The sequence below is a fragment of the Myotis myotis genome, unplaced genomic scaffold, assembly GCF_014108235.1.
Source record: "Myotis myotis isolate mMyoMyo1 unplaced genomic scaffold, mMyoMyo1.p scaffold_m19_p_12, whole genome shotgun sequence".
NCBI classification, from domain to species: domain Eukaryota; kingdom Metazoa; phylum Chordata; class Mammalia; order Chiroptera; family Vespertilionidae; genus Myotis; species Myotis myotis.
Genome location: NW_023416316.1, coordinates 66328539 through 66353425, shown reverse-complemented (window position 1 = coordinate 66353425; position 24887 = coordinate 66328539). Strand labels below are relative to the sequence as shown.

Below are 24887 nucleotides of genomic sequence, written 5' to 3'. Positions count from 1 at the left end.
GGCTGGTCCAACATCTCTACCTGAGCCACGGGTCATGGCTAGCGTGGGCCTCCCCACATCATGGTGGCTGAGAGCAGCTGTGCTTCTTCCGTGGCAGCTGGTCTCCCCAGAGTGGGCATTCCAGAAGGCTCCAATAGGGCTGAAGTGCGCAGAGTGGCCTGGCCTCAGAAGCCGCAGGGCAGCACTTTCTTTGTGTTCTGTTGATGGGAGTAGCCATAGGCCAGCCCAGATCAAGTGGGAAGAGAAGTGGACCTTTCCTCTCAAGGGAAGAGGGGCCTATGTGTGCAGGGGAAAGGGTATTGGTGGCAGCTATCTTAGAAAAAACTAACACATTATAACTTTTCGCCGCTGTGTCACAGACTGAGGTCTACTCCAGAAAAAAAATTGTGTATGAACTCATTTCCGGAAACCCATTTAGAATATATACCTTAGAAGCCCACAAGTTGAAAGGATTATCAGGGGCTCCACTGAACATACTTCGGGAATGAATGGCTTACTTGGCAGCTGGAAAATGACTGTAGTCTCCAACTTGCATTAGAACTATTGAGTCTCAGAGAGAGAGAATGCTCTACTGGCTTATTGGTAGCTTTCAGACAAGGTGAAGAGATACATGTTATCAAAGATATCTTCATTCTGGTTAAATCTACGATGGCTTAATTTCAGCCTGGTGCACAGTGCAGATTCATAAAAGCCTATTTCCTGGCACATAGTAAATACACAATAAAAAGTAGCCCAAAGTAGCCCATTGACTAGTAAAGAATCACAGTCTGAGCAGAAACAGTACTCAACGAAGCGTTAGTAAAACAACTTAACGTTATAGGCAGGAGCCTGAGGTTCAGCAAGGGAAGGGCTCGGTCCAAGGTCACAGAGCTTTTAGGAACAGAACCCGATTGTAGCTCATGTGGACTCAAATCCTCTCACTTATCCCAGAAAGAATCACTTCTCAAAGTGTTTAATGACTTGGGAATTTTACCTCAAAATGAATGCCATTATATTTCAGCTGGAGTTTTGCTGAATTCTGCAGAGAACAGCTTGATACTCAATTAACGAGTGCTAGCATATCTTAGGCCTTTCACATCTGCCAGGTGGGTGCAAATATAGATAATTAGCCCTGACCTTGAATAGCCCACATGGTTCACCCAGTTACAGATGTTGCAAAAAGTCATCCTGGGCTTTGATTAAATGTGGTAGAAAACCAGCAAGGACCATTATGTGTCAGATGTAACTAATGATTTTGCAAAGAATCTTGCTTAATAAAAGTATGTAAATATTAAATTCCTCTTTGGAAGATTAAAAATTCAATTCGACATATCCCTACACAACAGGTTCTTTAAAACCTGTGTCATCTAAGGCTGATAACAATAGATATGTCTGTTATTTGTGATGTGAAAGTATAAATTACTCTTTTTATTAAAAATAAGCATATGTTGATCTCTTTATCTGTTTTCAGCCCTATGCTAGATACTAGGGGTAAGTAGTAAAAGATAAAATTACCCCCTTTAGGGAATGTACAATTAATTATAGTAATGAAGACCAGTACACATAAATATTTAGATAGTAAGGAATGATCAGGTATTAACCTATGTATGCTTAAAGAGGCAGGAGTTAAGAAAAGAAAAAAGAAATCTATTTGGGGTTTGTGGTTGACAGGAAAGATTTCATGGAAGGAGTGCAGGTTGATGTAGACTTTTAATGATGAATAGGACCCGAAATGAAGAAGTCAGAGTTAATTCTAGTACATTGTTCATGAGGAGCCAAGGATAAGATGAAAACTTATCTAGAATCCAGTCTCAAAATACTAGTTACCAAAAAAGAAAGAAAGAAAGGAAAAATTATTTCTTAACCTAGGATACATGTGAAATGGCAAAGGGAAAGGGGGAAAAAAATCACCAATACAACATATGATATTAGAATCCTAAATTCACCTGTACTTTAAACATTAATCCTACCTCCAGAAAAGTGGGAAAATGTTTGCATCATTCATAAATTTAGCATATCATTCAGTAAATCTTTTGCATTAATCCTGGTTAAGGGATTAATGCCTTTTGTCCGTAGAATTATTGATTCTACAGTTAGCTTCTTGACTAATGACAACATATTCCCATTCATATCAGGAAAAAAATGCTTCTTGTTGTTCTTCAAGTGGCCTTTTCAGTGGTGATGAAGTTGATCCACACATCAGCTTCATGCACCTCTCAGAGGAAACCCATCAGTTTGCTCCTGCACCTTCTCTCACTGGGACCAGATCCATTTTAAAAAGTGATGTTCCTCACAAGACTGCATTTACTTAATGTTTCCTCACCAAATTTCCAATTGTTAAAAATATTAAAAAGGCAGCAAACAGAAAAACCAACCACAAAACTGCCACCTAAACCTATCAGCTTCACCTTCTCTCATAGACTTTTAATGTCTGTCCATGTGCATATGTATGCCCATAGTATTAACCCAATTTTATTTATTCATTTTCTCTCCATTATATCATTAAACTCTTTCCCAATTGCTACATACACTCCTAAAATTACTAATTGTCTGGTTGCAATGGTCATTCCCTCTATTTTCCCAGGGGTATGATAATCTCACCTCTGCTGTCACGTTTACCATTCTGTAATTGTTTTTCTTGTCTTTTTCTTCTTTTATCTACCCGCTAGACTATTTCCACCAAGAGACAGTTTCCCTTGCCTCAGCTCTACCAATTTTCTCAGGGTATGGCATATAGATTCAAAAAATAATTACTGAATAAACTAGAGGCCCGGTGCACAAAATTCATGCACAGTAGGGCCCGTAGGCCTGGCCAGTGATCAGGTCCAATCTGTGGGGTGACTGGTGGGGCGGTCAGGGGGCCCCCAATAGCACCATCTTGGCTGGCCTGGAACCTGCGGGCAGCTCCTGCGTTGAGCATCTGCTCCCTGATGGTCAGTGCATGTCATAGCGGCCGGCTGTTCTGCCGTTTGGTTGACTTGCATATTAGGCTTTTATTATATAAGATTAATGACAACGCACACATTATTTTGAGTCAGTATATCATAATCTATGTAGCTGTTGTTTCTATGGCTGATATTTAAAAGCTTTCCTATTTTTTTTACCTACTTATAGGTCTTGTTGGGGTTATTACTAAATGTTAGAAATTATAAGGATTTGAGACACTATACGTGTAGGGCCTATGTTTGCATAGTCAGTACTTCAGTTGTGTTCAAAGTTGCCCTTTGTGCTGTCCACTCCTCCCTTTCTGTCTGGACCCTTTTTACTGCCTCCAGCTCCACTGCTCTGTTGCCCCGCCTTCAGGAACGGTGCTAATTAAGGTGGCTGGTGAGGAAGAGCGCAAGTGGAGCTCAGGACCCTCTTTGTTTGATTTACCATTCGAGCACAAATCCTTAGGGCTTATGGGGCAATCTTGGGCGTCACCTAGTCCATTTGTTTACTCTGAGCTAAAAAGGCCAAAATCACAAGTGAATTATCCCAGAGAGGAAAAAATCACCCTCGCTCTAAGCTCTTCAGAGAAAGCTATAGGCATTCTCAACAGCTCACTTCAATGCAGAGAAACCCTTCTTTATATATATATTTGTGGTTTATTTACTGTGCTTAGACAAGTGCCTTATGTAGTGGTGTGAGTACCTGAAGATAAGTATTCTGAGAAAGAAAAACGAAGCTTAGACTAACTTTTAGGGTTGGTATTGTTTTCCCTTGATTTTTTATGTTTTGCTGGCCCCACTGTGTGGTGTGAGGTTTACCTGTGATGGCCCTGGCCTACTCAGTTGTATTTAATAGGAAATAGGCTGAGAGAGGCTGCTCGCCCCATTCAAAGTGGCTCTTTACGCCAGCAGTTCTGAAGTCCTTGGCTTCTTTAAGCAGAGAAAAATCAGTTCTCTCTTTTTAGGCACAGTAGGGAAAATGGATGCCATTAGCAGGGTTAGTGTGTGAAGCTTGTTTCCATGACATCCGAGTCTTATTCCTACAGGGAGCACAGCAACCAATGCCTCTTTGTCAGGGTGATGCAGTATATCAGACTCTGTCAGACAGACCTGGGTTTTAATCCTGACTCTTCTACATACTGGCCTGTAGCATTGGTCAACTTACTCTAACATTAAATGCTTTAATCTCCTCATCTATGAAATGGGGCTAGTATTCCTTCTCACAGGATTGTTATAAAGACTCATTGTGAGAGTGTACATAAAGCACTTACTTATCATAGTGCATCATGCCCAGAACATAGTAAATGGCATAGTAAATGGCAGCTATGAGTTGTTCCTTTTATAAATGTCCTTGCTTCCAACTCTTTTAATTGGCTAATTTAAAACTTCAGTAGGTGGAATTCTCTACTGAGGTAAAAGAAATAGGGAGATTGGTGCCATAAGTGTGGTCTTTGCAGTGTAACTAAAGCCCAATGATATTTATAAAGTATACTCAATGTGCTGAAAAATATAGGCCATCATGTCTTGCCTCCACATTTGCATGAGGGCCATTGCATTTCTGCTAACATCTCTTAGGGACAAATATTAGCCAGTCAAAAAGTAGTAGAGGTAAAGGGATAATAGATGTAATTCCTGCCTTCAAAGTATGCACCTTCTATTAGGTTCAATCATGTTGAATTGCTACTTTTGTAGGAAAAAATGGTAGAATATTAACAATTTTATAAGATTTGATGTAATTATTGGACAATTTTTATAATCAGTAAGAGTGGAAGGAAGCATGTTTTGTTTGTTAAATGAGTTACTCATTCATTTGAGAGAATGACTGCTTAATACATGCTGGAGCTACAGTGGTGGATTTATGGAGAAATGAAGCTTGATTGAGACCTCTAACGAGATGACTCCTTCTTACTCCTCTTCTATTTCATTCTATTGAGTTTTCCTAAAATTGGTAGAAACATAGAAACAACATAGACAGCAGTAGACTTACAGACATAAAACTCAGGTTCAAATCCAGACTCCACCACTTTGGGTGAACTAGGTCAAGTAAACTTTCCAGGTTGTTAGTTACTCCTCTGGTCCAAATGAGAAAGATATCTGTCTTGTTGGGGGGAAACTAAGTGAGACAATATATATGAAAGAGTGCAGTACAGTGTTTGACCCATTGTTTTCTGTGTCTTTTTGTTCTGGTCATGGTGTTATCAGAGAAATGTGTGGATGAGGTTTCTCTGTTGCTAGTGGGAGTGGGGTTCCTGGGGTGCCACTGGAATTAGCATTTCTGGAGGCCCCACAGGAGGATGAGATGTGGTAGAAAGCTTTATTTGCATGGAATTACATTTCTGCAGTTCAAAAGTCCCATTTCCCTTAATCCAGTCCTGAAAGATGTACAACTGGGGATTCACTAGAGCTAGAAGCAAAGCCAGTGTCCAGAGTTTCTTTCTATGGTAGAGCTGGGCCCAGTTTAGCATTAGGCTAGTTATAGTCCATCAGTCAATTGTGTGTGGGCCCACATGGCTCAGAGTCATGTGGGTCCCACACAATTGATTGATGGGCTATAACATGGGTGATGTGGGTGAATGCAGGAGCATGAGAGTCCAACAAGCCCGTAGCAAGCCAGGAGCAGGAACCAAGAGAGCAAAAGAGAAACCTCCTATACTTAGGAGCTTTGCATGCTTGCAGTGGCCAGGCCTATTCTGGCCAGTGACCTGTTCTCAGGTGTGACTGACAAAAAAGTACCTTCCCTGTGTCACCCAGACTTTACTGGGCATGCCTGTAATATTTGGCTTTCCCTTTGCTCCTTTCCAGTTATTAACAACTATGTTTTTTACAACGGTATCAATGGGTCTTTGGTTTCAGCCACACATAATGTTGATGCAATTGCTGAATAAATGATGATGGTGTCGGCCTTCTGGAATGACCTCATGTCTTTCCAAAGCATTTCATCCCCCAGTGTCTGCCAGAAACTTCCACTCATGGTATAGTTGTTTCTATGGTTCCCCTACCCCCCCACACACACACACACACACACACACACACAAAACATGCACACAGTTCAGTCCATCAGTGATTCAACAAGTACTTATTGAAAACACACTGTATACTTTGAAGATGAATCAATGGATAGAAATAAAGTTGTCATATAAATGGAGCTTATATTCTATTGGGAAGGTAGGCAATAAAAAATGAGCAAACAACTATATACTATAATCCTAAAGAGTGAGAGAGGCTTGAACAACAATAAATCAGGGTGAGTGGAATGATAAGCGGGCCTTTGAAGGGAGTCCTGGACTTAGTGAAGGATTAAGCCATCCAAAGATCTGGGGATGAGCTTCCCAGGAAGAAGGAAGAGAGATTGCAAATGTCTCCAGGTGGGAGAGATCTGACAACTTTCAAAAATATCAATAAAGTTAGTGTAGCTACAGAAGAAGGAATAAAGGATAAAGAAGGAAAGTATTAGCCTTGTAAACCTGGTTTAAGTATAATGAAAGAGGTTTTCTATCTGTACTTGGAAGCAATAGGGTAAAGAGTGGAGGAAGAATGACATGATTGCTCTGCATGCTATATGAAAATGAGTGGGGCCAGTGTGTGAGCAACTGTCCAGAAAGGAGATGAGGAGGCTACAGCAGTCACCCAGGCAAGAGAGAATCATGGTTTGAACTAGGGAGTGGTAAGACTAGTGAGAAATAGTATCTTTTAAAGAAACAGCAATTAATCCTATTGCTAAAGAATTAGATGAGGGAGTTGTGAGAAAGAGAGTAATCGATATTACTCAAGATTTTTGCCCTGAGCAACTGGATGCTTTGTGGTACCGTTTACAGAGATGGAAGGAGCCAGGGAAAAAAGCAGGCTTGAGGGGAGGTAGTCAGGTTTGGGGCTTTTGGGTTTTGGGTTTTTTGTTTTTATTTATTTCAAAGAGTCAAATGAAGTTGAGCACCTCATTCCATTGTAAGTGGAACTGAAACCGGACAATAAATGGGACTGAGCTGCCTGTCACTATTTGACCCAGTTACCATAAGCAGATACATGATTGAATCATATGTGAGTGTTTATTCTAATAATGCTAGCAATATGGGAGAGCAGCAGATCATCCACAAAAATCTGCTCTGCTCCTCCCCCTAAGCCAGCTGCTTATACTGGGTAGAGGGACCAAGATTCTTAGTACATGGGAAAGTAGGGGTTATGGGGAAGCAGCCAAGTTATAATGGTTACAGGTTATAGGCAATGCAGGCTGGGGTTGTAGGTGGTGGGCACCTCCGGGACCAGATCATCTCAGCAATAAGGTTGTTCATCTTTCCATGATGATAGGCAGTTCTCAGAAAAAGGGACTGTTTTGCATTCCTGTCCTGGAGCGTACAACTCTCAGCCAGATTAGAATGTGCTTCTCTAATCAGAACAGAATAATCACAGTTAACAGAGCATGATTAATATTTCTTATAATTATAGCTAGTCTCCACTATTCTATTTCTGCCCCTAACAGAGCTTTATAGCTCCACATAATTTTATAGAATCTTTCCAAGGCTACAGTCTGAGCAACGGATAATATCATTTATGTGTAAAGCCAGAGGACTGCCTACATATGTCCTGTCACTTCGCCCATGGCCAAAGGAGGTTTCTGAAATTCAAAGTAAACAATTTCAAAGCAAAGATGTTGTTAATTTAATACAACAGTGATCTGAGCTGTTAGGGGCATAGTACTTACAAAGCTGAAGTTGAAGGTCTAATCTATACTTAAACAAATGAGATTTGAAGAGAGAAACTGTTCCCTACCTATAGACAAACTTCATCCTTGAAAATGTTTCATTCAGATTCAAAACTGAAAACTATGTATTAAGAAGATCTGGTATGACAGAAATTGGGCTCACTGTGAATGTTGTCTCATTTCATTAATATCATTTAGGGTTGCGTTCTGAACTCCATTTTATTGAGTAGGAGACTGAGATGGAGAAAAGTTAATCATTACCCCAGGCTCACAAAACAAGTTGATCATAAGTGATATTGAGTGAAAATAGCCCCAAGAGCAGGTCTTCCTGACTCTAATTTGCGGAAATGATTGACAGGAAGCCCGCATTCTCTTGGATGGCGGGAGAACACCCATCATAGAGCTTGAGCATATTAACCTCACTCCTATAATGGCTGTGAATGCCTTACTTCCTCCTGCTTCTGCTTGCAGGAGTCCTGGGTGCTGACTTCAAAGCAGACCTCTGCCCTTTGTCCCAGTCTCTCTCTCTCTCTCTCTCTCTCTCTCTCTCTCTCTCTCTCTCTCTCTCTCTCTCTCTCTCTCTTCCTCTCTCTCCCTCCCTCCCTTTTCTTTCCTTTCTCTCCCTACCTTTCTCAATCTCAATTTCTTTTCTTTCTTTCTCTCTTCCTTTCTTTTTTCTTTATTTCTCTTTTTTTTAGAGGATGTACTGAAGATGGGGAAGTGAGGGGGTTGGAGGGGTGGCACGTCACTAGCAGATGTCACACTAGGCAGTGGGCTATCTTCTACTGTCTCACCCCTCTGTCTCCTCTTGCTATTTCCTCTCTCCCTCTTAAGAAGCCAGTTCCAACTCAAGGCTTATACATAATTCTGTCAAACCAGGTACCAGGTACCATTTATCAACAAGCAAAATACTCTTCCCCAAAATAGAATTCCCTTTCTAAGAGATAGTCCTGAGAATAACATGTCTCTCTGCTATATATATATATATATATATATATATATATATATATATATATATATATATGATTTTTTAATGTTTCTCAGTGGAAAGAAGCGTCTCAAACTAGAGAGAGAATTGAAAATTCTCAGTTCAATCCAGAATGACTAAAGAATGTGTACAGTTTGATTTTTACCTTCCTCTGGCCATGGCAGTTCTCACCTCACTACAATGTGTTTGTGCTTGCTATTTGATCTTTTTTTCCCATTCTGTTTACTGAAATATTGAGGGAAGTGTTGGAGAATTACAAGGAGATTTTGCATATGCAGACTATATTTCTCTCAGCCAATAGAATAATAATAAAATAATACAAACATGAGTGGTAATAATAAACACTAATTGAGCATTATATTTCCCACCTATTATGTAGTCTTACTTTGTGCTAAACTTTTTCTCATGTTTTATGAATTCATACCAATAACACTCCTAAGAGTTCAGTACTATCATCCTCAATTTACAGATGAGCAATCAATGATTCAGGAAGTTGGCATAATTAATGTACCAAAAGGTGCACAGCTGATTTGTCAGGACAGAATTGCAGGGAAGGACTTCCAGGATCCAACTGTAGCGTCTTGGCTTGGCAGTATGTGAGAAGAGGGAAAAATTGGGGTATCCTAACTTTTTATGTTGGATGCATACTGTGAACTGTATGCCTGATGCTTTGTTATGGAGAAGCTACATTTTTTTAAAAGGGAAATAAAATCATATTTATTTCTTTTTCCAGATTTATTAAGGAATTGGTATTCAAAAAGAAACTGCACATAACAAATGTACACAGTTGGTGAGTTTGGACATATGTATACACTCATGCTAACATCACTGCAATCCAGGTCATAAACATTTTCATCACTTCAAAAAGTTGTCTTCTGTCCTATTTCTTTGTTTGTTTGCTTTGTGGCAAGAACACTTAAAATGAGGTCTACCCTGGTAACAAACTTTGAACTACACAAGTAACTCTTGTTAACAACAGGCACTATCTTGTAGAGTATTTCTCTGGAACTTATTCATCCTGTATCACTGTAAACTTTGAAATACTATTTTGACAAACTAAAATGATCACACTTTCACATCAAAGCAGATTCAGAGCCAAAAGGACGTGGGAGAAAAAGTAAATACACAGTGTGTGCACATGATGCACAGAGCTGATGTATTATGACACTTATCTTGAACAGTGAGAAGCGACTGGCAGACACGCCCGCCCTCCTCATTAAAAAAGAAGGATGTCACGACAGTTCTGTTGTCTCCTTTCCACGTATTTATATCGCATCTAACTGTCAACTAAAGTAATTCAGAGAGTCAAGAGACACATGTACCTAATTTCCCTTTAAAACAGAAATGATTACTTCAGTGTAATATCTCTCCCAAACACCGTTGTTTATGGCGTTTATCTTATAATTAAATACCCCATTCTCTTCCCTTCCCCAACTGTGATGATTACAACTTGAGCAAGTAATTTAAACGAACTCTTTTCCCCATTTGTAAAATGGGAGTACAGCGGGGCCTTGACTTACGAGTGTCCCGACTAACGAGTTTTTCGAGATACAAGCCGTCTCTTGGCCGATTTTTTGCTTTGAGTTGTGAGCTAAAATTCGGGTTACGAGCCAGCTTCAGATACCCCACTGCTAGTTGGTGCAGCGAACGTCACAGTGAACGCCACAACATCAGCCAGCATCACGTGTCTCAATCGTTCACTTTAAGATTTGACATATGAGTAATTTGAATTACAAGCTCCGTCACGGAAAGAATTAAACTCGTAAGTCAAGGCCCCACTGTAGTACTAATATCACCATATAGGGTATTAGAAGAATTTTAAAAAGTGATAGAGGATGAATATAAACTAGTAGATTTTGGTCAAGGTCAATCTTCTCACCCTACTCTTCCTCTAGAACAGCGGTTCTCAACTTGTGGGTCCCAACCCCTTTGGTGGTCGAACGACCCTTTCACAGGGGTCGCCTAAGGCTATCCTGAATATCAGATATTTACATTACGATTCATAACAGTAGCAACATTACAGTTATGAAGCAGCAACGAAAATAATTTTATGGTTGGGTCACAACATGAGGAACTGTATTTAAAGGGCCAGAAGGTTGAGAACCACTGCTCTAGAATGTAAAAGATTAAAGGACAAGAACTAGCTATGGTGTCTACTTCAGAGCTAGAGGCACAGAAATTGACAAGGACTTAATTCCCGTCTTCACCAGTTTCATTGTTTTGATGATGATACTATCTCTACTATTAACACCTACTTTTTGAGATAGTGCTTAGATTTCTAGAGCCTATACCTTGCATGCATTTTCCGTAACTAGATGGCAGAATTTGCTCCCATTGCTCTGAAATCAATTCCCCGATGTCTCTGAGACATGAAATGATGCAGTAATCATGCTGTATGAATATATTTCAAGGACTGCTTGCATGTATTTAATTAGAAATTGTTATGTGTTTTTATGTGTCTGGTTCATTGTGGGATGGAGTCTGGGCAACAGGGGAGAACCAGGGGGAGAGACACAGTGTGACTGTGCGCTGCATCCACAACTGATAGATGATGCGTATACAGCACTTCACCATTTACAAAACACCCTATTTTCTGTTTAACTCCTCTCAGCTGTCAGGAGGGGTTGGCCGTTGTCATCAGCTGCAGTTTGCAGACAGGAAGAGAGGCGGAGCTTCATTGGAGTGACTTGTCCAAGATCACAAAGTGGGTGGAGATTCACACCAGGTTCTCTGCTCTCAGGACAGACCTGGAGCCGGGATAGTAGGGTAGTGAAGGGTACCTCCTCCTTACCCAGGTTGCTCAGTATGAACATCCCAATTTTGCCGCTTATTACCTGTGTGAGCTAAGGTAGGCAAATCACCTCACTGTTTTGTGCCTCCGTTTCCTGTTCTCAAAATGGGAAGAAAACAGAACCTACTGCATTGGGTTGCCAGGGGGATTAAGTTAATGCATATCATATTCTTAGATCAGAACTGGCATGTCGGACGCACTCAATAAGTATTACTTTGTGCATGCGTGTGTGCGCACGTGTGCCTGTTTTTATTTGCATACCGCTGTGTGTTTTCACCACCCTGCACTGTTTCTCCCATTTCTGGAAATCTCTCACACATTAGCTGCTAAAGTATATTCCATTTCCTTTATACAGAAGGTCTGATTCCTGGCAGGGGCCTGATGATAAAGTGCGTGTGGTATATTTATGAGGAAATTGTTGAGTATGCATTAGATCGTCCATTTGGGAACAGGGCCCCGATGTGTAAAAAGCGGAACAGAGACAGAATTCTGACCTGTAATGTAATCTTCATTAAGACGCTTCTCAGATAAAGTCCCGCCGCTTCAAGAGCTGATTGCCCGGGTAACCCCGTGGCCCACAGGACACGCTGCAAGCTGTAATTTAAAATTTCATGCAGGAAGGAAAAGTTACCGTTTTCACGAAGCATCTGTAGATCAAACGCAAGGCGGGAACGGAGTGTCTGCCCAGTGCAGCGAGCCTGGAAGTGGCAGTGTGGCTCCTGCGTTCTTTCCTACTCAATTTTATTGATTAAACCTCAAACTAACCCAGTGCATGGTGCTTGGATGTCTAAAGCCAGCCTTTGAACAAAGTGAGGAGACTCAATCTAAACAGCCAGGGCGTAGAAATGCTGTTGGAAATACTACTGTATTTGCTTTATCACCGCCTAAAACCAAGGCACCGAAGTGAGTCTCAAAGGCTTTAGGGTCACATGTGCAGAATTCTGTTCTTGTCTTGGAGCTGCCACGTTGGACTCGCTGGCCCTCTGCTCATGTGCATGAGCATGAAGCTCCGTTCTCTGATCAAGGCAGGATTAGCACCCTCAGGCCTCCCCGGTGGGCTAAGGCCGCTCCTAGGCTTACTGGTCCAGGGACACTTCCTGGTCAGCCTCATCCTTTATCCTTTCCCATCATCTTTATGGTCAGAGAAAACCAGGACCGTCTGAGTCCATGTTTTGCTTTTTCTTACCTGGTGATAAAGGACAAGTCACTTCTCTCTGCCCCAATTTTCGTACTTGTAAATGGAGATTAAAACTATGACCTTACAATGTTGTTAAAGGGATTAGATGAGAATCATATATGGGGAAGTGTTTGGGACATAGCAGGTACTTAAATGTTAGATTAGAGAGAGAGAGAGAGAGAGAGTGAGTGTGTGTGTGCATTAACTGGCTTTTAGAGAAAGAGAACTTCTAGAAAAATATAGATGGGTGCCTGAAATATAGATGGGTGTCTGGCTTGTTAATAAAATTTTAATTTGACTGAGATCAATGAAAAGCTCCATGTGTTGACTGCAAATACATACTCATCAGCAATCCCAAGGAAAATCTATCAGGATATTTCCTTTCATTGAAGAGCAATATAAATATTGATCAACTCTCCTAATTGACCTGTGGTTTGCTTTCATACATTAAACTCCTGTCCTGCAATTACCTTTGTTCATAATTCATTATGTCACATTAAACATGAACACAGGGTCCGAAGCCAGAAAAAAAGTACCACTTAAAGGGCTCTTCTCTTATTGCCTTCTTATAACCCCGCCCCTCCCAACCTGCCTGAGGCTCTTCACAGGTGGTCTGAGCAACAGGGAAGGGAATGTCCTCCCCCATCCCAGGTAGGCCAACCTCTTATATCTGAAATCAAAGCCACGGCATGGCGGAGCCAATAAGCAGCCCCCTCACTCTGGGCCAGAAATAAACAGCACACCAACTAACAAAAAAGGAATATTGGGCTTGATGACACAGGGAGAGCTGGAAAAATGCCAAGACAACATCTGTTTCATGAAGATGGCTAAGGGCATGCTAATCATCTGGCTAATGGTGGTCAAAGCATTGAAGATACTCCCTTTAAAGGCAATGGCAATGCATTTGGTCTCCTGGATTTAGAAGCAAAAAAGTATTAATTTGTAGTACTGGCTGCCCACAATCCAAGACAATGTGCCTCCAGTGGCTATGACTTGCTATGTCATTCTGGAAAGGCAGTTCCCTCTGAAGACCTCAGATTTAATGTGCAAATTGATTTTTTAAAATACACTTTTATTGATTTCTGAGGAAGGGAAAGGGAAAGAGAGAGATAGAAACATTAATGATGAGAGAGAATCATTGATTGGCTGCTCCTGCACACCCCCTACTGGGGATCAAGCCTGCAACTTTGGCATGCGCCCTTAATCAGAATTGAATCCAGGACCCTTTAGTCTGCAGGCCAATGCTCTATCCACTGAGCAAAACCAGGGAGGGCTGCAAATTAATTATTAATAAGAGAGTTTCTTGCTTAGTCACTGCAAGGGAAGTGAATGAATGAATGACATAGAAAGGCACTTGGCATCCTGCAAGTTCAAATACATTATAGTCATGCCTTTCTCTGCCTCTGTTTCTGACTGGCTTCAAGACTACACATTATTTTGTTTCTCCTGAGTAAATAGGAATCCTTCCTTTGCATCTTTGCCTCTCAATATCAAGACAAAAGTATTGCCACCAAGTGAAATACAAGCTAAAACACTCAGTAGCTGATGTTGGAAATAGGAGCTATGTATGTCTGGCCCTGTCTCCTTCAGTGTCAACATAGGGTGGGGCTGGAACCCAGCCTCCTTAATTAGTGCATGATAATGACTACCCACATGAGAAGCACATTTTATGGGTATAAAATAGTGGTGGCGAACCTTTTGAGCTCGGCGTGTCAGCATTTTGAAAAACCCTAACTTAACTCTGGTGCCGTGTCACATATAGAAATTTTTTGATATTTGCAACCATAGTAAAACAAAGATGTATATTTTTGATATTTATTTTATATATTTAAATGCCATTTAACAAAGAAAAATCAACCAAAAAAATGAGCTCGCGTGTCACCTCTGACATGCATGTCATAGGTTCGCCATCACTGGTATAAAACAACACTGGTTTTCATTGGCTCTCATTTACATTAAGGGTGTTGTTGTTGTTTTTGTTGTTTGTACTTTTTGTTTGGTTGTGGGGGTTTTTTTTTGCTTAATTCTGAGAAAGAGTTTGTTTCAGTTTTTCCCTTGGTACACCTTTGATATGTGTCCTTCGATATGTAATAATGGATGATTTCTACTTATTATAACAGGAAATCTTTCATTTTAATATTGTCACTGATACCAAAGGATCACAGTAGAATACTCTTCCAAGTTTTGGTGGCATTGCAGAGATATGCTAAAGAGGAGGTAAATGCAGCATCCTGTTTTATATAAAGATTACATATTTTATACTTCAATTTTATTTTTCATTTTCATTTAGGTAGACCACTATCAGGAGGAGAATGTAAAGCAAACAAAATTCATAAGATAATTTAAAAACAATTTAGTTGGTACAATAATTTTAATATACAAGGGTAGGCAAAGGTAGATTTACAGTTGTGCGTACATGTATTATTTTCCATATGAACAACTATAAACTTACTTTTGCCCATACCTATATATATATTTATATACAAAGGCTTTATTCCCAAAGACCCTCCAATGTAATTCTTTCAGATCATACAGCAGTCCCCTCCATATGCAAAGGAGGTGCATTTAATGACACCCAGTGGATGCCTGAAGCCACAGATCGTACTGAATACTACATATACTATGTTTTTTTCCCTATATACACACTCGAGGCCCAGTGCATGAAAATTCATGCACTGGAGGGGGAGAGGGTCCCTCAGCCTAGCCTGCTCCCTCTCACAGTCCAGGAGCCCTCAGGGGCAGGAGGCAACCCGGCGATCAGGGGAAGGCAACGCCCCCATCACACCTCTGTTGCTGCCACTGCCGGCAGCGTAAGCCTTGGCCGGCCCTGGTTACCTGAGCCTCAGGCAGGCCTGGGCGGCTGGGAAGCCTCCATCCGAGGCTTGCCTGTGCCTTGGGCCAGCCTTAGGTGGCTGGGGGCTGAGGGTGGGTCCACCCCCACTGTGCGCTTGCTGCTCCCCCGCTCCCTGGCTGGGCTGAAAGGATTGTGGAACTCAGGTGGCAGGAGCACCGCGGGCCTGCCAACCCCGACAGGGCTGAAAAGACTGGGCGACTCCTGGCGGGGCTGAGGAGACTGGGTGCTCCAATCTTTGTGATGGTGTGACAGTCGATTTGCATATTCCCTCTTTATTAGATAGGATGCCTTTTCACTTATAGGAAGCATTTTACAGCTTCTCTTTGGTATATCCAAATTGCCAGCTAACCATATTTGGGGACCATTATTACGTAGAATAAGCATTACTTGAACACAAGCACTGTGAGACCATGACAGTAGATCTGATAACCGAGATAGCCACTAAGTGACTAATGGGGAGGGAGTGTCTAGGGTGTGGAGACGCTGGACAAAGGGATGACTGTGTCTGAGTGGGATGGAGTGGTAGGGCTTGAGACTTCATCACGCTACTCAGAATGGTGCACAATTTAAAATGTAGGAATTGTTTATTTCTGGAATTTTCTGTTTAATATTGAAGGGCTGAGGATTACCATGGTAAGTGAAACCTCAGAAAGAGAAACTGCAGATAAGGGGGGACGATATGAAAAACAGAGAGAGGAAATGACAACCCCAAGATCACTCAGTGAACAGTGACCAGGGGGATACCAACCCTAGGACTTTCACTTACTGCATTTCCTTCCCACACGTGTTACACTCACAGGAAATAGAGATTGGTGACTGCGAGGCAGTAAAATGGCAGGAAGGATGGCAGTTCCTGGCAGGAGCGTTGCCGCTCACCGCACACTGCTAATTGGCTTGATCCTCCTTCCTGGTGAGCCCCCATGCTCAGCCTCAGAAGCCACCAAAACCCAGTGCTTCACATCATCAACCCCAGGGAACAGAGCCATTGTGCAATGTGAAGCACATCTCCTATTTCTGGCTTAGCAATTAAATGCATGGAGTTTGGAACAACATGGACCAACATTCAAATTCCACTTCCACCTCTTACTAGCTGTGTGAACTTGAACTTAACATCTCTGAGCCATGGCTTCTTCTATAAAATAGAAACAATGTCCTTTTCCTCTTAGGGCTGTAAACGATGTGTAGATTATATGGCATATAGTAAGCTCTCAACCAGTAGTGTCAATTATTAGTCCAAAAGGATCAACAAATTTTCTGTATTTGTCATTTCGACTTTGCAGCCTTAGATTTGGTCATCTACATGTGGGAGAGTGTCGTAGAGCTTCCTGATGGAGCCTTAGGCCTTGGTGCTAGATTCTGTATCAAAGATCATTGTAAATCAGCCTAGAACGCCACTTAGAAATAAAATCTAATTAATGGCCTGTTGGCTCCACTTCCAGCAGCATGCTCCATGTCCTTCCAAGGTATCTGTTGCACTGAATTGCAGGTCAGCTAAAGATGGCTCATTTAGAGACTAAAGCAACCGGGGAAGTTTTTAGAAAACAGGACAGGATCAATGCCAAGGCTGACTCTGAGCTGAAGTGCTCTTACATCCCGTCCCAGGAGCCGAGGGCGCAAGGGACAAACAATGCTCAGAGCGTGGCCAGGTCTGAGGGGCTCTTTCCTTGGACGCCCTTCCCAGAGACACTGTGCAGGCCAAGGGAACTAAAGGTCGCCAAGCACACGCTCAACGGAACCAAAAATGATGTTGTCTTCGCAGCCTACCGGGGCTTGTTTGCAGAGCCTGGGTCCGGGGCGAACAGCTTGCCACATCTCTGCCTGCCTCGTCTCAGCACCTATTTAATTTCAGATCCATTTCTTTCCTATTAAAAATAAAAACAGCCGCAGTCACTCTTAGAATAGTTTTCTGGAAAGCGTTGCGCTCACATGAGGTTGTCAGACAGTTGTTTTGGAGAGTGACATATTCCGGCTCCCGTGTGATGGGGGAGCAGTTCAGATAATCGTTTTAAATATTTTACCAACACAGTAGTGAAATATTTAAAACGTGTAGAGTGATAGTGCTGCTGTTTATCATACTCACATCCTTTTTTTTTTAGTTCCAATAAAACTTGCCTTTTGAGGATATGCAGTCAAGAGCTCTCCCTAGAATATTATCATTTGTAATAGATGCTCCTGGATTGTTTATTTTTATTTATACTAGTAGCTGGGGAATCATGGAAACCTGAGGATGTGCAGAAACAAAAAAATAATTGTCAGTTGAGGAGATGAGGGTAAGCCATGGGAAAACTTAGTGGGCACCCTTGGAGTGCTCTGGCTCCTGGAATAATGAATGAGCCCCCCAGAGGGCGGGGCTATTCCCAGCGGCTTACTGTGCCCGGCTGTCTGTCGGGAGGTAGGATTCTCAGACACTGTTAGGAGTGACTGTGGAACGCTTTCCCGGCCTTTGTTTCTGGGGTGTGACTGTGAGCATCTTTTCTCCTTCCTGGCCTTCCCCTTTCCGAGAGAGAAAAAGCAAAAGCACACTCCAAACCTGAGCCTGGTGCCCGGAGTCTATTTGCATGGATATTGCATCATTATTGAGAGGCACCATCGTATGAATTTTCAGGTGTTTGCTTCCGATTCATTTTTCCCCCATTTACATAAAAGTCGGTTGGCACAGGAGTCTGTGCTGCTGCCCTAGTGGAATCTTCTCAAGGGATTTCTCACAGAGATATATGTGCTGGGAACCAAACTTAGATTTTAAAAATATATACAGAAGGTTCTGCAAAATACCATGGGAGTGCCCAGCTCATAATTCATTCCTATCACACAAACACTTCTTTTCCAGCTAGGCTGACTCCTGGCCCAGCATTTACTCACCTGGAAACTGTACAAAGGGTACAGCATTGAAATTTGTACCTTCCTACAACCTAAGGACTCTCCTTCCTACAACTTAGTCCCTCAAAAGAAAGAAGGTAAAATTTCCAACAGCCTCCTCTTAGAAGTGGGGGAAGGGTGTGTGCTATAGCGCGCAGAGAGAAGGACAGATGGCAGAGCCAGACCTGTGACTAGCATGTGCACCGGCTGCATTTCTCACTGCCAATCAGGGATACACAGCAGGACCTCATTCACAGAGTCATGAGGAATAGTAAGAAGATGCACAGAAAGGCTCTGCACCATGTCTGGCACATAGATTATAACTATCATTTTATTATTAAGGGTTTGGTGTTTTTTAATTCCTGCTGTTTGGTCTCAAAAATTATTCTATGAAAAAGCAAACTCTGGACCTGCCTAAGTAAAAAGAAGTAGTTTAAGTCGAAATGTGACAATTCTGTTACAAAGAGAAGCAATTGTGCTTCAAAACTGGACAGAATGCGATCTCTTGTGAGAATGAGTCCACTTTTCCTCCCAGGAGGCTGCCTTTTAGGTAGAGGTGTTGAGGGCAGCATCTTTCCGGGCACCACTCAAACTCAGATGCCAGCTTCATCTACTGGAACAAAGGCGGCGAGGCAGGCTGTGTGCAGGAAGGGAAAGCACCTTCCTGGATTGTTTTAATTCGTTGCTCAAGCCATCACTTCATTTACATCCCTCTTATGTGTGGGCAGGGTCACATGTGGCAATGTACAGCCTGTGGGAAGGTCATTAATAACAATTCAGATAAAGGGAATGCTTCCCTTTTGGCAAGGGCGTCGTAGATCAATTTGAGTTGAATGTGCCCAGTTCTGTTGGAATAATAAACTCTTTTGTAGTAGTAGAGCTACTATAAAATCCATACACTGGTACAACCGGAATAGGATTAAAGACAGGCAATTAATCTCCTCTGTATTTTCTTATTGGGGAAATAGATTTTTAAACATAAGCTTTGTGTAATTTTTAAGTAATTTAGAAACTCGTGCTCTATTTGCTGGGTAAGAGATTTCTGTCCCAACTAAATTCAAAATGTTGTTAAAATGTCATAAATGTGTAATCAATCCATGGAAGCCAGATTTAATTACCTTTTACATTAACTTTGCACTTTAGAAATGGTGTCAGATCTAATCCCATTTGACCCAATGATGTAATGAGGATAGTTGGCATTTTTGTGCCAACTGATGGATAAGGAAATGGAGGAAAGGAAAATGAAGGGTCTTACCCAGTTAGTGGCACGGCCAGATTACAACCCAAGTCTCCTACCTCAAAGTCCTAACAATCTATATAATAAAAACTCAGTGGTCGTAATGCTGTAATGACCAAAGACCGGTCAGGTACCTTGACACTGCATCCTGCGGCGCTGGTGGGACTTGACGCTGGGTCTGGGTCTCACGCGATTTTGCGGGCTGGGCCCCTAGTATCCCTATAAAGGCTTTGCAAGTGGTATAAGCCATAGTAATGCCTTCCATCTCTCTGCAAATGGACATGTTGCCTTTATCCTGTTGGCCCAGTGAAGAGAGCAATTTAGGTCGCATCAAACCACTAGCACAGCTAGAAATTGTCTGTGGTGGGAATATTCACACCACGGAAATTATCAGTGAGTTAGGTTTCTGCCTATGCGCCATCATGCTAACCAGTGTAATGTAGATTCTGGAATCTACCACAAGAATTCTGACTTGGCAGGTTTTATTCTGGGTTCTGAATTAGTATGCTTTGTGTAAAACCCACAGGTCTGCATTTCATATATATATATGTGTGTGTGTGTGTATATATATATATATATATATATATATATATATATATTTAAATAAACTAAATAAATTAAATATTTAAATATATTTAATATATAGCATTATATAATATATGATAATTTTACTATATCTATTAATATTTCAAAAGTTTTTAATTGTGAATCAAAAATTCAAAAGGAATGTTAGTATATAAAAGAAACTTTTTCAGACCCACCTCTGCCTCTTATCTACCCAGGTCCTTCCCCAGGAAGTAACCAATATTATCTTTGTGTTCTTCCAGGGCTATTCTATTCATACAGAGGTAAAGATATATTTAATTTTTTTCTCCTATTTTACACATATGTGGATCATTTTACATAAGCTCTTCAGGTGATTCTGGGATAGGCAATGTGAGGGCGTTCAGTCAACTCTTCTAGAAAGGGTGTCAACTCCTCTAGAACAAACAGATATCCATGGTAATCTGAACCAGCATTCTCGAACTTTAGTGTGGGTTGAAATTACCTCCAGGCTTGTTAGAGCACAGATTGCTGGGCCTCTGTGAGCATAAAAACAGCAATAGGTGGTCCTTACGAGATTGTGGACACTGTTCTAAGCATATACTAGTATATCTTGTTTGATGATTCTATGAGGTGGATACTATTATTATTTCATTTTACAGGGAAAATTGAGGCAGACAAGTTAAGTAACTTCCCCAAGTTCACTAATTCAGGTGGTAGGTGGTAAACCAGCCTGACCCACAGGCTTAACCATCAGTCTGTGCTGCCTTCCAATCTTCAAGACACTTCCTTTCGAATCAGCAGCAGCAATTATGATTAAGAGCCTCTCTCTCTACATTTTCACCTTTCACTGTGCTTCCAAATTTGAACATGTAGTAACACAATAGATAAATATCTACTTTTTTTAACAGAAGAAAGTTTTATTTAAGATAGGCAAATATAATTTTGTTAGTTTTTAGTTTCTCCTGTAATGAATTTGAGATATTTCCAAGTCACTTGTAGCTCATTCCTCCGAAACAGTCTTATAAAATAAGGCACACCAGTATTTTGAACCCAACAACAACTGTTTAAGAATACAGTGGATTTGCTGCCACATTTGATCACAGAAAGTTTATATACAATAATGTAAAGTATTGCCCAGACTCATATGAATGGAGCTATTTAATTTTAAAAAGTAGGATCCAGTTACTCTGTGTATTGGGTCCAACTCATACCAGATTTTCAAGAGTCAACAGTTACTTTTTCACAATTTTGTAAATGTGCTGACTCTACAGGTCAGCTAGATGGCTGTTGTGGGAGTATTTACACCATGGAAATCAGCAAAGGCTAGAAAACAGGCCTTTATTTTTCTTTGGATAACTGGTTGTTAAACATTTACCAGCATACCACTATTCAGTAGGTCTTGTATCCCAAACCAAATACACACGCTTTCCTTAACAGGGACTTTTAAAGGGAAAGATAGTTGAAATAGTACATAACATTACTAAAATTGGCACATCAAATAGAATGTTAATCACAGTATTGACTTAACTTTAATGACTGAATTCTTGCCAGTAACCAAAAATGTGGATCAGACCCACAAATTTACCTCTCAGCTATTAAGTATAGAAATAATTATTTCTGAAGTCAAAGCCCCTAAAGCTAAATGCATGATGAGAAAAAAGTGCTCCCATGTCCTCACTCTGATAGTCCTGAATGCAAATCACAAGTCTAGACATTCAATAACGCCTCTGGCAACAGAATGAGCAACGTGAAGTGTGTCTGGGGCAGGTCTGATAAGTTAGTATCATGCTTCTAAATCTCCCATTTTTTACTCTTGTCACAAGCATTTCCTAAAAGCAAGTAGCATTTGGAATTTTCTAGCATGAAATAAGATTGGAAGTCTCCCAATTAGGTTGAGATTATGCATACTGTTGGCCTGTTGACCCTCTCTTTCGGTAAAAGTGATAAACAAGGAACTTCCTCTGCTCGCTTCAGTGATGGCTGCAGTTTCAACTTTTGAGTAAATGTCTTTGATGGTTATCTTAGTTACTTACTCCATGTCTGTTAAACCCAGCTGTTGATGGTCAGTAATTTCATTTGGTAAACAGAGAAAATAACACTTTGACCAGGAACTTTGAGTGCTGGGATAATCCCTGCGTGAAAGGGTGTAACTCCAGGTGGCAGTGACACACAGGGCCATGGTGACCAGCATTGTGAGTAGGCGGAGAAGCAGGATTTTCAAGGGCTTTCAGGTTATCCCAATAGAACCTGCAGGCTTTGCTGACTCCAGATGGCTCTGTCCTATGTTTCTACAAGTTCCCATCGTTCTTCAAAATGACATTGAACCCTCAGCACTCAAAAAGCTGCCCGAAAGCTTTTCCTAAAGACCTGCATGACTCCCAATGAAAGTGCAGAGAAATAAAGGTCTTCATGTGGAGCTGTTTCCTCAGTCCCAGAGGAGTGCAGAGGAACCTGGGGCGGGCGCACAAGGGGGGGGGGGGGGGGGGGGCGTGTCACTTAGGATTCCAGCTCAGGACAGGCCCTCTCCTGAATCCCCACCATGGCAGCTTGGGACCCTCATCCTCTCAGGTCCAGAAAGGACAAAGCCAACTGTCTTTTCCAAGTTCTTTACTGTGTGTGTCCAAAGCAGCTGTGAGCGGTGTGGTGAGTCATCCTATACCAGTTGCAGCGAAAGTGTGGAAGTTGGTGAATGATTGACCACATTAGCAAGCGAAGTGAATCAATTACTCTCCATATAATGGCATCATTTTTCCTTACTCATAAGTCTATTTGTGCTCTTGAGTAAAAGGGAAAAGGAAGGAGTTACTTCCACACATGTTATCTATGTCATGGCCCCACCCTCTGGGAATGCACCGCACAGCAGTACTACACTCTGTCTTCAAGGACACCTAGCGTCCCTTTTCAGAACTTCAGCCCCACAGAAGCTGCATCTGGAAACCTGAGGCTGGGCCGCACCCTGCCCCCTTTCATCCAGTGTGTCTTCCTGGGCAGTAATTGACCTTTCCTGTGGATGACTGCCCTCTAAATGCCTCAGAACTCCCATCTCACAGCTAACTCTTTGAGTCAGGGAGGGAGTCTCGCCTGCTCTGATGAGGTATGACTTCCTTAGAATAGTCTTCAGTCTACACTGGGGTGGTCTACTGATCACCCAAGTCAGAATTGCCTGAGAGTCCTACTAAAAATGAAGACCCATGGGCACTTTATGAATCTAATAAATCATAATTACACCCCTCCCTGCTCTGAGAAGGATTCCTGGATGCACTAAAATTGGAGACCGCCATGCTGTCGGTTAACACAGTTCTGTAGGGTGGTGTTCAAGGAAGTGTGGATGGGAGTGAAGGAATGAGAGCTCTGGTAAATTGAGGAGGACCATTCCAGGTAGAAAAATTGTTCTGATTTCTTCTCACAGCCTCAGTGCCATTCCATACGTAATACCCAAACATTGACTGGCATGAAAAACACAGGAAAGCCTTTTATTCCTTAAACTGGCCGAACTGGTGAAAAGATCTGGGGTTGGCGGTATGGTGAGTCCAAGTCACAAGGTTTCCATCACTGTACATGTCAGTGAGTGGCATCCCAACCCTGCACTGGGAGGCACACAGAGGTTGTTTGAGGATGTTTAGGAGGATTTTTGAGAGGACAGAGAAAGGAGGATTGCCTTAAGGAGGGGAACTTTCTCTTGTTTGACAAACTTGCAGAAGGTCTGTCTTTCTTGTGGCCCAGGTTTCCCAAACGTTGCTGTTCTCATCAGACAATTTTATCTAATTAACATCTATTTTTCACTTCTTTATGCAGTAAACAGCATTCAATTATCGGAACCCAGCTGCTGATGCTAAAAAGTACTGAAAAAATAAATTCATACGTTAAATCCTTAGATGCCCTCACAATCTCCTAAATCAAGATAAAGGAGTTTGATTCCTTAACTCTCCTCTCTTTCTTTCTCTCCTTTTTTGAAATATATTTTTATTGACTTCTGAGGGATAGGGAGAGGGATAGAGAAAGATAGAAACATTAGTGATGAGAAAGTATCATCCATCGGCTGCCTTCTGCATGCCCCATACTGGGGATCAAGCCCACAACCCCAGCATATGCCCTGACCAGGAATCGAACCATGACCTCCTGAGCCTTGCCAGTTGGTCTTCCCCCTCTTTCTTTTATCTACATTCCTTCATTCCCTTTTTATAGATCCTTTTGTGACTTTGGTTCCATTCCAGGACCTATTATTAAGGCCATACGAAAAGAGTCAAAGAAAAGAATGAAAACAACCATGAGCAGTAATAGAAGTTTCCATCTAAGGATAGTAAGGGACTTACACATTTACATATTGAATTTTTTTATTTGGTTTTAAGGAATCAAACTAATGTTGAAGAGCATTTTATTTAAAGTTAATATTCATGTATCTATTTGCTACAAAGAATTTTATCCTCCGGAGGAGAACTGTGGTCATCACTTTGCACATTCTTTGTGTTCGCTTTATGAGATATGGCCATTGAGATCCTTCCCCAAAGACCTTGCAGACTAACTCAACTAATGCTTAATTAAATGGCTAATTGTTTTGATAATGATTCATTTTTAAAAGGTCAAATGTTTAATTCTGTCAAATTACTTTCCATGTGCAGTATGTACATTTTATAACAATTTGGCCACCATAAGTCTTTGTTTGAATAAGAGGAGGGGAAGGGAAGAGAGAGAAAGAAGGGAAGGAGGTGGAAAAGAAAGAGAAGACGGAGAGAGGGAGGACAAAAGGAAGAAAAGAAAGGAAAATGGAGGAAGGACAGAAGAGAAGAGAAAGATAGATTGTGGCTTTTTATAACTGATGTGAAAAATGTGGTG

The 24887-nt window shown here is 41.5% G+C and overlaps 1 protein-coding gene across 1 annotated transcript in view; it reads left to right on the top strand.

Annotated features, from left to right (window-relative positions):
- The window catches only part of LINGO2 (leucine rich repeat and Ig domain containing 2), a 308461-nt gene that overhangs the window by 260727 nt on the left and 22847 nt on the right, over positions 1-24887 (top strand). The gene's annotated exons all lie outside the window — the stretch shown is intronic.